We start from the raw sequence: 10,813 nt of genomic DNA, 5'->3' as shown, positions 1-10,813 counted from the left end.
TTTTCCTTCATTTCTTCGTGAAATTCAAGAAAAAGAACAAAGAATTCCAGACTTAGATTCAGGGAGGGCTGCTGCTCAGAGACGGTACATTCACTAAAGATGAGATTCAGATAGGTAGACTCCGGATCTGAGAAGCTGTGCCTGCTGTGGGCTCACTTTTGGAGAGGCTTGGCAAGCTGGTGTCCCTTGGCAACCCATCTTGGCAACCCATCTTTTGTCCGAAGAGGCAGAAGCAGGATGAAAGCAAGTGGGAGAGCAGAGCTATTCCGAGCTTCACAGCCTGGAAGCTGCAAGGTCGAAGACCCAGTGCCTTGGAAGACAACAGCACTCGGGCCTGGGAAATTCTCAAACTCTTCTGAAAAGCAGAACAAAGAGAATTAACTCAAGTTAGAGCTTGAGAGACTCAGATTAGACCTGAAAAAAGAGAATTATCACAGAGGGGAGTTATTAAAACATGAAACTGGATACAACAGGAGATTTCAAAATCTCCTTTTGCTAGAACTTTAAAAGTCAAAGCAAAAATGAACCAGGCAGGCGCCTCCTCTGAGGGTGGGACACCCAGTGTGTTCTCAGCTTTCTGATATGACTTAATTATTGTCTACCACTCCTCAAGTCCCATCTATAGGGCTGAAATGAACCAGGTACTCTGGACGGGAAATCATATAATCCTAGATTCAGACTTGGCAGGTGTAGGTTGTAGTCCTAAAGCAAGGACACAGATGTTTGATGGCACTGACAAGGTCCCTACTAGTCTGAGTTGAATCTGAACAGAAGCCTGGCTGGTTCCCAAAGCCACATTCTGCAGGTGTGGTGGTGCATACTTGTAATCCCGCAACTTGGGATAGGTTGAGGCAGGAGAATTACCTTGAGTCCAAGGCCTGTGTGGGCTACATAGTGAGACCCTATCTAGAAAACAAACATTTTAAAAAGCCACATTCTTCTCCTGTCAGGGCTGACTTTAGTCGTCAACTTGACACACTTGGGAAGAAGGAACCTCAACTGGGGAATTTCCTCTATCAGACTGCCTGTGGCCAAGTCTGTGAAGTATTTTATTGACTGCTGAGTGATGTGGGAGGGTCCATCCCACAGTGGGTGGTACCACCCCTGTGTACTTGCTCCTGGGTTATATAAGAAAGCAGGCTGAGGGACTGGAGAGGTGGCTCAGCAGTTAAGAGTACTGGCTGCTTTTGCAGAGGACCTGGGTTCATTTCAGTTCCTAGCACCCACATGGTGGCGAACAACTGTCCATAACTCCAGTTCCAGGGGACTCTGATGACCTCTTCTGACCTCTGCCAGCACTGGACTTACATACATGCAGGCAATATACTCATAACATAAAAAATAAAATATTTTTTTAAAAGAAAGCAGGCTGAGCACAGACCAGAGGAACAAGCCAGTAAGCAGCATTCCTCCATGATCTGTGCTTCAGTTCCTGCCTCCAGGTTCCTGCTCTGAGTTCCTGCTTCAGCTTCTCTTGGTAATGGATGATGAGCTGTAAGCCAAATAAACCCTTACCTCCCCAAGTTGTCTTTGGTCAGTGTTTTATCACAGCAATAGAAAGTAACTACCGAAGTCCCAGACACGCTTTCTCTCTGACTAGAGAAAGAGGCCGGGGGAAGGGAGGCCCTGCACTTCTGAGGGCATTTCTACCCAGTATCACTAGTAGGCTCTTTTTCCCACATACTGTCTTTGCAGAGGTGGCTGTAGAGCCCTGGGCTGGGGTTATGCACATGAAGAGGGTCCTCTCTGGCTCTGGGAGGGCAGGAAGCACCCGGCCTGAAGACTTCAGAGACAGTCATGCTGACAGCAGCCACTTGTGATCAAATATTCCTTTTGCTCCTTTCATGGGCTCAGAGAGTCACTGCCACAATGCCACCTGCTTCCTGATAGTGTGGCAGGGTTGGTCATTAACTCCTGAGAGAGCCCATTAGCCCTGGAAGGACAGGGAGGGAGAGGCCCAGCACTCTAACCAGAGTCCCGCCCAGAACCATAGAAACTTGAATAACAGCTATGAGGACCCAAGCCTGTGCCCTGGCCACTCTATCTCAGGCACAAGAGAAACCCTATTAGCTTCCAGAAAAAAAAAAAAAAAAAAAAAAAAAAAAGCCCACTGCCTCTACTTCCCGCAACCCACAAATTCCCCTAGGAATAAGAAGGTTAGTACCCCTGTGCTAAGTGGTACTGCTGTAAGGGAGCCTCTAGACCAATTGCTACTGGCTCTGTGCCCTAGGGCACAAGTCACGTCTTTTCTCCTCCGTTTCCTAAAGCAAAAATGGCAGCACTGGCAGCACCTGGCCCAGAAGTCATTAGGAAAGTAGATGAGCTGATCCATCTACAGGGTTTAGAACTGTGCCTGCCATGTGTGGACTGAAATCCGGGAGTGCCAACTATCACGGTGGTTATCACGATGGCCCCACTTCCTGGTGAGAAGGCAGAGGAAGAAGCAGTATCCGGGAGGAAGCCGGGAAACAAAGGAGAGGTCTTTTCTTCTCTTCGTGACCTATTCGCTAACCACAAGCCTGCCCAGGCTTCTTTTTGGAGAGGGACTTCTTATAAACCCAGACCACAGGAGCGTGGACTGTGCCCAACTGGTCCTGGTTTAATCCTGAAAGTCCCCTGTCCCACACCTCCATAGCCTTGGACAAATTGAGAGGGCTGATCAACACACACACTTCTGAGAAGAGTTGAGGCCCCAGTTCAGTTGCTCAGTGGACAGGACATTGGCATTCAACCCCTCTCCCCCCTGAACCCCCCCACACACATACACACTTCCCTCTCTCCCTCTTATTTTAATTGTTTATTTAGCAGAAATTTTCCTCTCCAAGTATATGCAGATCACACACACGTATAAAGACAAAAACCAGGCCCAGCTATGAAGGATAGGGTGGGAGGAGGAACCTGTCAGATCACCAAGCAGATGATGCCTGGCAGGGTCCATTCCCCCTGTGTCACTTATCATCTTGGTCAATTTGGGCTATGTTCAGAAATACCACAGACTGGATGGTCTAAACAATAGGTATTTATTTCACAGTTCTGGGAGGCTGGAAGTCCAAAGTCAAAGTGTTGGCCAGTTTGGTTGTTGGTGAGCAGAGAACACAAGCTCTGGTCCCTTCAACCCTATGAAGTTGCCATTCTACCATGAGGCTTGATCACCAAACCCAACCCCTCCACGAGTTCCCATCTCCAAACATTATATTGAAGAGTAGGAGTTCAAGAGGTGCATCTCAGGCTGGTGTCAAACTTGCTATGTAGCCTGTAGCCAAGGATGGTCTTTTAAAAATTTTATTTATTTATTTATTTATTTATTTATTTATTTATTTATTTATTTTATATGTATGAGTGTTATGCCCACATGTGTGTAAGTACCCTCATGCAGTGCCTGCAGAAGACAGAAGAGGGTGTTGGATCCCCTGAAATTGGAGTTATAGACTGTTACCAGCTGCCATGTGGGTGCTGAGATTCAAACCTGGGTCTTCTGTAAGAACAGCCAGTGCTCTTAGCTGCTTAGCCATCTCTCCAGTCCCCCAGGGATGGTCTTGAACTTCTGATCCCCCTGCCTCCACCTCCAAGTACTGGGATTACAGGCATGCACTACAACCATGTCTGGAGATTGAACTCAGGGCTTCCTGCATGCTAGGTAAACACCTTACCAACTGAGCTATATCACCAGCCCTGCTCCCACTGGTTTTATTAATACAAAAGTCTCTTAATACTTTTGTTGGTGAGGGAAGAGGGAGAAAAAATTTTCAAATCCAAACTGCATCTGTGTAGCCCGTGGCAGCTAGCAACCAGATCTTCCTGGGTTTTCTGAGGGGCAGAGAGAGTAGAGTCTGAGGAGGACCTGGGACTTCAAGCCTGTGTGCCCTACACTCTCTTCTTCCCTGTGGGCCTCTTTGACTGTGTTTCATTAATCCCTCACTGGCCTCAGACAGACTGCACCCTGCCACCCAGGTGTCTCTGCATGTGCATTAAGGAAAGAACAAGGGGTCAGATGGGGCAGTGGGCTGTACGCATGTATCTGAGGATAGATCTGATGGACAAGATCTGGAATGGAGCCCCTGACTCACACAGGCTCATACAGTCCCTAACAAAAAGCTTGTAAGGCATGTCAACTAAGGCAGAGGAGAACTGGGAGGAGGTCAGAGGGAGGGAGGAGAGGATGGGACAGAGCTAGTGACTCTAGCCATTGTCCTAGCCCTTCTGGTCATTCTTGGAGTCAAAGGTTAGGAGTGGGAGGGGGTGCCACAGCTTCATGTCTGGGACCCACCTGAGCATGGGTGTGATCCAGACCGCAGAGGGTCAGCCAGCACAGCAATGGTGGGCATGTCATCAGCTGACACACAGTAGGTGCTAGAAGGTAGCACAGGACAGGTCCCCATAGAGAGCCTTGCATCTCTCCTTAGACCTCTGCAACACAGCCTGGTGAGCTCTGGACTAGAGGAGGGGAGGAGCAGAGTGAGGCCTCTCTCCTGCAGCCTTGCTCTGCATTGCAGAGGGGCTTCTGAGAGAATTCTATGGCACAGTGCCCAGGATGCCTAGTGCTGCCTCTATGGCTGTGTTCTCTAACTGCCCCCTTTCCTACCTCCCTTCCTCTTCAGGGAAGTCCTGGGCCAAGTTTCTACTTCTTGCACGGATCTCTGGGAAGGAAGTATCATACTTCACAGGCAGATTTCACAGAGGAAACCCATGCAGAGGGGCCAGGGTCTACTGGACTACCTCACAGGCAGGAAGGTGAGTCCAGGGATGTTCCCAAGAACACAGGCCTCCTCAGCTTTGTATGAGTACAGTCCTGACCTGAGGATTCTAAATACAGGAACCCCGTCCTGTCCGATCATGTTGCTTACTGAATATTTGTTTTTTACCCACAAGCCTCCTGAGAGTAAGAATGATCTATCTATCTATCTATCTATCTATCTATCTATCTATCTACCTATCTATCTATCTATCTATCTATCTACCTATCTATCTATCTATCTATCTACCTATCTATCTATCACCTATCTATCATCTATCTATCTATCTATATCATCTATCTATCAATCATCTATCATCTATGCATCTATCATCTCTATCATCTACCATCTACCTATCATCTCTATCCATCTGTCCATTCATCCATCCATCCACCTATCTCTATCTATCTATCTATCTATCATCTATCTATCTATCTATCTATCTATCTATCTATCTATCTATCTATCTATCTACTATCTATCTATCTATCTATCTATCTATCTATCTATCATCTATCTAGTTATGTATTTATTTAGATGGATAGTAGATTACTTTGACTTCTATTCCCCTAGTACTTAGAAGAGGGTGGGGTATCTATCTATCTATCTATCTATCATCTATCTATCTATCTATCATCTATCTAGTTATGTATTTATTTAGATGTAGTAGATTACTTTGACTTCTATTCCCCTAGTACTTAGAAGAGGGTGGGGCACTTATCAAGTCCTGAAGTTGTTGAATGAATGAATGAAGCAGCATTATTGTTCCATCTCATCCTCACTTAATAGATGCTGAAATGAGATAGAGTCCAGCTAGTTAACCTACTCCCTACAACCGTAAGCTTTAGGGAAGGGGCGCTTGCCAACAATCACGACTCTCTGGAGCTTCTCCTAATGCTGCTTTGCTTCTTTCTCCAGAATAGCCCAGTTGTGAAAAACAACTGAGAAAAACAGCCCAAGGGAGTCCCCTCCAGGTGAAGTGGGTGGGTCCAGGTGAGGATGCCATCTTAGAGAGAACTTTTGTCACTCCCACCAGGAAGCCCTGGATCCTAAGGAGAAGGGCCTCACCAAGCATCTGTCTTTTGCTGTGTAGAAGGGGAGGGAGCATCAAATGACTTTAGCTATAGATCTCACAATTATTCTCTCTCTCTCTAATTTGGATGTTAATGTATTAGCTACAGCTTTGCCTTCTAGGCTAGAAATTGTTTTCCCCCCCGCCCTGAAATTATATATCCAGATAGAGTAGTGTTCATTAAAGTAAGATTAGGAGAGGATAATATGTGAGAGGTATGTAATCTTTTGCAAATGGTTAGTAAATTGGAACTACCCCAATTACAATCTTGTTCATCACACAAGGCTGAATTACTCTGCCTGGGACGGGAGTCTCAGCCGCAGCTCTGCTCAGCTCCCATTTCATAAATATTGTATACACACGACATTCTCTGCCATCTGCTTCGCTGGTCGCTGAGCACATTTTCTGACTTTCTGCTTGACTGCAGAGAGGGACAGGAGCAGGGAGACCATCCTGCCTACTTGCCTCCAGGCCCAGCTAGGGCCTCCTTTCACCTTCTGCAAGGGTTCTGCTGATACCCAAGGCTTCAGGCTCCATTTGGGGCATGCACCAGGCCCCATGGTATCCTTGCTGTGGCCCTGGGGCTGTCATCAAGCAGGGATCTTGGAAGTGGGCTGTGTTAGGAGGAATGTCTTTACGAAGCATCCCTTGGAGGCTGATGAAGATGATTTGGAGCAGGTGCATCCCTCTGGGGGTATAGAGATGGGATGATGCCCTGGGTGGGCTGAGACTCAGTTCTCACTGGCAATCTGTGCTTATCTCTCCCATTTACCCCTTTAGGTCTGATCCAAGATGCTCCCCTGATTCCCTAAATTTCATGGTTTTCAAATAGTGAAACCTAGCAAATAAAATGTGTGCCCCAGAGGATGGAGAAATGACTAGGGGTTAAGAGCACTGACTGCTCTTCCAAAAACTCAGGTTTGGCTCCCAGCACCCATATGGCTGCTAATAACTGTCCATAATTCCAGTTCCCAGGGATTCAACATACCCTTCGGGTCTCTGTGGGCACTGCACACACAGGTGTACTTACATGCATGCAGACAAACACATAAAAAGAATGGGGTGGGGCCCAGAGTCAGGGCCTAAATCTGGGATCTGGTTTCAATCCCACCCAGCTATTTACCAGTTGTGTGATTCTGAATAAATTGTTTAACCACTCTATGTATAGGTTTCTCCATCTCTGCACTAGGTCACCATGATCACTGGTGGCTAAGGTCACTGAAGCTAACATACAGTAAACACTCAGTGTCAGCTAGGATTTTATTGCAATGATGTTTGGGCTTCTTTCTGAAGGTTTGGAGTCTCTCAGATAAGATCACGCCAGCACACTTGTGCTGGATCCACTTGTCAAGCAGAAGGAAACTGAACACAGAAAATAACTGGCTCTTTTAAGTGTTAACTGTATGCTCAGTTCTTGAGATGTGCTGCGTCTTATATAGGCTACGTCATCCTATCTTCGCCACACTTTGAAGTGACCGTGAAGTTGTATCACATTCATCAGAGAGATGAAGAGGGCCAGCTCCAGGCCATGTGAAAGCCAAATTTCCTGTTGCTGTCTTTTATAATCTTCTTCTTTATTAGTTGCACTAGGGTCAAATTCAGGCTCCAGTACCACATATTCTAGAACATTCTCCAGGACTGATCTTAGCCCACCTCCATGTTTAGCCTGTGTAGTACCTACCTTGTTAGACTGTTCTCTGCCCACATTGCCTACTGCTCCATCTCCAAGCCTTCCCAATGTTAATTCTTCTGTCTGGCTTTGACTTCCTTTCCCCCTTTGCTTCCATAATTACCATTCAGCCCTCAGGTCTCAACTTACATTTCTCCAGGGAAGCTTTTCCCAGAGTCCCCCAAAGACTCTTGTACTGTAAACTTGGTCCCCAGCTTGGCACTGTTGGGAAGTGATGGAAACTTGCAGACCTGGAGTGCTCTTCAGATCACTGGGGGCATGCCCTTGTGAAGAACTGGACCCTGACCGGTTCTCCCTCTTTTACTTCCCAGCAGTGAGTTCCTATGCCATGAGATGCTGCCTTGCCACAGATCCCGGAGCAATGGACTAACCAATCATTGACTAAAACTGTGAGCCATAAACCTTTTCTCTTTATAAGCTGATTATCTCAGGAATTGTTACATCAATGGAACATTGATTACCACACCTTCCTGGGGCCAATCCTTAGCCCCAAGGGTGGATAAAGCTCCACTTGAGAGCCGGGTATGGTGGTGCACACCTTTAATCCCAGCACTAGGGAGGCAGAGGCAGGCAGATCTTTGTGAGTTCAAGGCCAGCCTGGTCTACATAGTGAGTTCCAGGACAGCTGGGGCTACAAGACCCTGTCTCAAAAAGACAAAAAAAAAAAAGCTCCTCTTGAACTTGTGTTCACAGTAATGCATCAGCCTCCTTCATGGCACCTCTGAGGACTAGCTGAATATTTTGGATAGTATGTGTTTACATTACTGGGTACCTGTCACATCAGAGAGGATGCACTGTGAAATACCCTCATCAGTCTCCAATCCCATTTCTGTCTTATGGCACGTGTCCCTTGGGGATGAGCAACTCTGCTCCACGTGGTCACTTAGAGCCCCAGGACCGTGGCAGCTACAGCACTTGGTGGCTGCACCATGTGGAGCACAGGGCATCCACAGCAGCTGTAGGAGGGAAGAGAGAGGCTGGAGTCCTGTGTGTGAGTGGGGAAAGTGCAGCCTCAGCCCAGAGGCACAACAACATACCCTATCCAATTGCAAGGGGACTAGGACACAAGGGAGCTGGTGAAACCTCTGCCCTGCAACAAGGTGTTAGGGAATATCTTTCTTTGTGTGTTTTCCATGCTTAGCACATTGCTTGGCAAGTAGAGGCCCTGAAATACCTGTAGATAAATGAGTGTGTCAGTGGACGTCTGAGGTCACACAGCCAGCGTGCAGGGCTGGGGCTGGGCTTCAAACTGTGACCTGCTCATTTTCAAAACTGTTGGGCTTTGCGCTCTATCTTGTTCTCTCTCTGTTTAAGGAATACCTTTTCCCCTCTGCATGTAGCTTACAGAATATCATGCATTTAGTCACTTAATAGGTTTGTCTTTTCCTGATGAAGCTGATGAAACTTGCATGTCCTCCAATCAGCTTCGCAATCAGCCATTCAGCCACTCACCCAAGACAAGTGGCAGTTCAACACTGCTAATGTATCTTAAGTGCCTACTGTGTGCCAGGTGTGTCCTTTGGTGAGGGTGCCCAAAAGCCGGGGTGAGGCGAGCTGGGTTCCTGCTTTGCTAATGGAGACACTAACATGAGGAGTCAAGTCCAGAGTCACACACAGGACTCCTGGCTTTCAGGGCAGTACCTTTCTGTTAGGGTAGGCAGCGAGGCTCACAGTAGAGAGGGCAGCGGAGTCACCTGGTGATCTACAGGACATGCTGATTACCTACAGCCCCACCCTCCAGAGCTTTCCATCCATGGCAATGGCCGGGGCTGAGGATCTGCACGTTAATGAGTTCTGTGCCTCTCCCTGTGCCCACTCGGTGCCCTGCAGCTGCTGGCTTGTCCTGTCCTCCTTAGGGCTCTGCTGCGTTTGCTGGAGGAGGGCGGAGGTCAGTAGCACATCTCCAAGGCTCACACACCACTTTGAGACCACCTACAATGGAAGCCTGTGAAATGAGGCGGTTGGGTTGGAGGAGTGTTGGGGTGCCTGGCAGGTTACTCTGCGTTCTGTGATTGGAGGAACTACACCAAAGCTACAGATTCCACTCAGGTTTCTTCCTAGGTGGGACGTGCCAAGGAGTAAAACTTATATGACAGTAAATATCCAGGAAAGTCAAGGGTTACCAAGTAGCCATGGCACGCTCAGCCTGTCGGCCTGTGTGGGGAGTCTAAGACAATATAAGATGTTGCCTTTCTGCTCAAGGCACCAGAAGCACACTATTGAAACAGGGAGGAAAAAAAATTCATGTCAGAATATAGCCATGTGCTGACTGACCTGTGGGGTGCATGTGTGGGGAGACCCTGGGAGAAGATGAGACTTCAGAGCCCTGAAGTTTGACAATAACCTAAGCTGATACTTGCCCAGCAACAGAGCATTCTTACCTGCACCATCTCCATCAGCTGGTGTCAGGTGGACGTTGTCAGGATGAAGAAACAGGTTCAGACTTGCTCCAAGCTGATGTTCATGAAGAGTAGTTGAGCTTGAACCAAGGTCGGCTGTTGATATCAAAGCCTGTGTTCTTCAAAAGGTCATGTGAGAGGGAGGAGTGAGGAAAATAGCTTGAGGAGCTATGCCCCATGCAGCCTGCCTGGACCTCATGGAGAAAGTGTGGGGCTAAATGATGGGAGAGGTTGGGTGGGTCTAACAAGCCACCCCGGGGTCTCAGACTATGCTGGAGATGCTAATGATCATGAAGTGGTCATCCCATCTGAGGATGCTCCTGGAAGCGGCCAAGGGCCCAGGTTCAGAAGAGTACCATAGCAGAGTAACCTGCAGCATCAGTGGCTGTTCCGTCGCCTCTCTCCAGGCCACTGATGTCTTTGTGTGAATTAGAAATTAATACCCAATTGAATTTTTTCCTTTGAGAAGATACAACTCAGGTCGGGCCTGATGGTGAACATTTGTAATCCCAGTACTTGGGATAGAGGACTGAACGAAGTTCCAGGCCAGCCTGGTCTACCTAGTGAGTTCAATGCCAAACTGAGCTATATAGCAAGACCTTGTCTCAAAAAGCTAACAAAAAAAAAAAAAAGGATGTTATTAAATATCAGGGCACAGAGCTTGGCTAGCAGAGGATAGGCCTCATCTGTGTCCCTATGGACGCCTGTGATCTGACATCCTTGTCAAATAGAATCTGCACAACTGTATCTGGTTGCCCCATGTCCCTCTCACCACTCATAGCCACAGCTCACACACACACACACACACACACACACACACACACACACACACTCATAGACACAGACACGCATGTGTGTGATTGGGCCCGGGCCCTCTTCTCCAGGGTATTCCGTCGGTGGTGATGAGGGTGGGAACCCT

This window comes from Nannospalax galili, unplaced genomic scaffold, assembly GCF_000622305.1.
Source record: "Nannospalax galili isolate Female #2095 unplaced genomic scaffold, S.galili_v1.0 scaffold265, whole genome shotgun sequence".
In the NCBI taxonomy this organism is placed as follows: Eukaryota; Metazoa; Chordata; class Mammalia; order Rodentia; family Spalacidae; genus Nannospalax; species Nannospalax galili.
Note: the sequence above shows the minus strand (reverse complement) of the source record.